Genomic DNA, 3,256 nt, shown 5'->3' with positions numbered 1-3,256 from the left:
ATGGAGTCTCACTCTGTCACCAGGCTGGAGTGCAGTGGCACGACTCAACTCACTGAAACCTCCGCCTCCTGGGTTCAAGCGATTCTCCTGCCTCAGCCTTCCAAGTAGCTGGGATTACAGACACGCACCACCACGCCCAGCTAATTTTTGTATTTTTAGTAGACACGGGGTTTCACCATGTTGGCCAGGATGGTCTTGATCTCCTGACCTCATGATCTGCCTGCCTTAGCCTCCTAAAGTGCTGGGATTACAAGCGTGAGCCATCGCGCCTGACCATCTTTGGTCTTTTTAACACATGATCTGCTGCCTATCCTTTTTACATGTGGAGCTTTGTGACTTGCAGCTACATAGGCTGATCTCTGAGGGCAGGGACAAGGCCTCCTGTTTCTCTTTGCAAACACACATGGGGTAGGTGCGCAGTGGGAATGACTACCCCTACGCAGTAGGCAGACTGGACAGGAGGCTCAGGGCCCTAGTGTGGGAAGAAACAGCAGGAACTTGGACCTAGGGGACCATGTGGCTGGAAGGATGGCAGCTCAGTGGCCAATGGCAGAGCCTTTCCAAGCCCTTGGCACTGCCTAAGGAGAGGCAGTACTCAAGAATGACTGAGCCCAAGTTTCTGCCAGCCTGGTAGGATGTGGACTCAGATTTACAGAAAGTGAGACACAATACACCTCTGAGTTTGTGACCTGAAACTCCCATCAGCCTCAAATCCAGCTGAAAGGATGACAGAGGAAACAAAGAAAGGAAGTGGAGATTTCAGCCTCAGTGCAGAGGAAGGAAGCATTGAGAACACACGGGAAGGAGGCTGTAACACAGGCTCCAGGAGCAAGGAGTGGGGCACAGCTGAGTCCCAGATCTGAGCCTGGTGGTATATGTGCTTACAAAACCACAGTGCCTATTCGGACGTAATTTACGTATTGATTTCAGCATGGACCTGGACCCCTATTATCAGTCCCCCAGGACAAACCACTAAAACCCATCTGGAAGCCCCAAGGGAAGTAGGGTGCCTTCTGAGCAAAGTCCCAGCTTGTATTCGTCCATTTTCACACTGCTATAAAGAACTGCCTGAGACTGGGTAATTTATAAAGAAAAGAGATTTAATTGACTCACAGTTCTGCGTGCCTGGGGAGGCCTCAGGAAACTTACAATCATGGCGGAAGGGAAAGCAGGCAGGTCTTACATGGCTGCAGGTGAGAGAGAGCATGTGATGGAGGAACTGTCAAACACTTATAAAACCATCAGGTCTCATGAGAACTCACTCACTATCGCAAGAACAGCATGGGGGAAACCACCCCCACGATCAAATCACCTAGCACCAGGTCCCTCCCTTGACACATGGAGGTTACGGGAATTACAATTCGAGATGAGATTTGGGTAGGGACCCAGAACCAAACCATATCACAGCCCCAGGGGAAGATACTTGGGTACAAAACCATGTGGTGTCACACCGCAAGTGGCTGTCTCCCACAAAAGCCCCAGGACGTGAACCAAGCTTCCCAAACCTCCTTCACCAGCAAGCAGGGTGTTTCATACATGGTTGAATGCAGAATGAATGCATCAACCCATCAGCCAAGCGGGTCCGCAAGTGCCAAGAGAACTCCCTATGCTCGTGGGTAATTTGGGCTTATCGCTGTGTGATAAGATGCCATAACTGGCCTAATGCATCTATGGCAGAGGCTGCCAACTGGTAGCCTCAGGACTGGATCTGATGAGTGTGTTTTATTCAGCATCCATTCATTAAAGAAATATTTATTCAGCACCAGTTGCCTCGTGCCACATGCACTGCACATGCACATGTTCCAGCACAAGGGACACAGCAGTGAACGAGGCAGACCTGGACAGACATGGTCCTGCCTTCATGGAACTCGCCCTCTACTTGAGGGGAAAGGCCACCAAAAACTAACAAATAGATTATTTCAGGTAGCGGCCGGGGCAATTAAAGAAAATTAAAGCAAGATGAGAGAGAAAAAGTTCTGGAAGAGGCTGGGCATGGTGGCTCACACCTGTGATCCCAACACTTTGGGAAGCTAGGAGTTCCAGACCAGCCTGGGTAACAGTGTTATCTCATTTCTACAAAAAAAAACTTTTTTTTTAATTAACCAGGCATGGTGGAATGTACCCTTAGTCTTAGCTACTCAGGAGGCTGAAGTGAGAAGATTGCTTAAGCCCGGGAGTTTGAGGCTGTAGTGAACCAGGGACACACCACTGCACTCCAGCCTGGGCAACAGAGCAAGACCCTGACTCAAATTTTAAAAAGTTGGAAGAAAAATCTATCTTGGTGGTCAGAAAAGGCCACCCGCAGGAAGGGTGGCATGTGAGCAGAGACATTTGTGAAGATCTGGGGGAGGACTGTTCCAAGCAGAGGGAAGTGCAGAAATGAAACCCCTAAGGCAGGAGTGGGTATGGCAGGAACAGCAAGGGGGCCAGGGTGGCCCAGGTGGGGAGGGGCTGTAGGAGGTAGCTCATGGTGGCTGGCGGTGCCACTCGCTCACCACAAGTGTCCTCACAGCAGATGCTGCCTGTTACTCTTCTTTTATCCCCAGTACGTAGCCCAGGAGGGAGATACAGAGGAAGGTTGTAGCTTGACTGCTCCCACCCCTCATCTGAGCCTCTAGCACCACAAAGTCCTCACAAATCCTGCTGATAAGAGAGAGCCCACAGAGCGCCTGTCCTTAAATGAGATAAAATGGAGTGTTTTCCAACCTAGAACTTTCTGAACATCCCCATCAGGGCCCAACATTTATGTTTGATATCAGCTCAAAGGAAATTTTCTCTTAAAGCATTAGTTACATCTGTTCTGCTATTTTTGCATCTAGGGGAGCAGGAAGCCCAAAAAAAAGCCTTCGTTTAAAGAAAGATTCCGGAGGTTTCTTTCCCTCCTGCTTGAGTCATTGAAGTGATGCTGAACTCCCCAGATGGAGACAGAAAGCGGGTAGAGAGACGAGAGAAAAATGCTACCAAGGTCATGTAATCCCAGCACTTTGGGAGGCCAAGGCGGGCGGATCACTTGAGGTCAGGAATTTGAGACCAGCCTGACCAACACGGTGAAACCCCATCTCTACTAAAAAAATACAAAAATTAGCTGGGTGTGGTGGCAGTCTCCTGTAATCCCAGCAGGAGAATCACTCGAACCTCAGAGGCGGAGGTTGCAATAAGCCGAGATCATACCACCACACTCCAGCCTGGGTGACAGAGCAAGTCTCTGTCTCAAAAATAATAACAACAATAATAATAATAATGATGGAAAGATGAG

Source organism: Symphalangus syndactylus, chromosome 7, assembly GCF_028878055.3.
Source record: "Symphalangus syndactylus isolate Jambi chromosome 7, NHGRI_mSymSyn1-v2.1_pri, whole genome shotgun sequence".
NCBI lineage: Eukaryota > Metazoa > Chordata > Mammalia > Primates > Hylobatidae > Symphalangus > Symphalangus syndactylus.
This window is presented reverse-complemented; position numbering follows the sequence as displayed.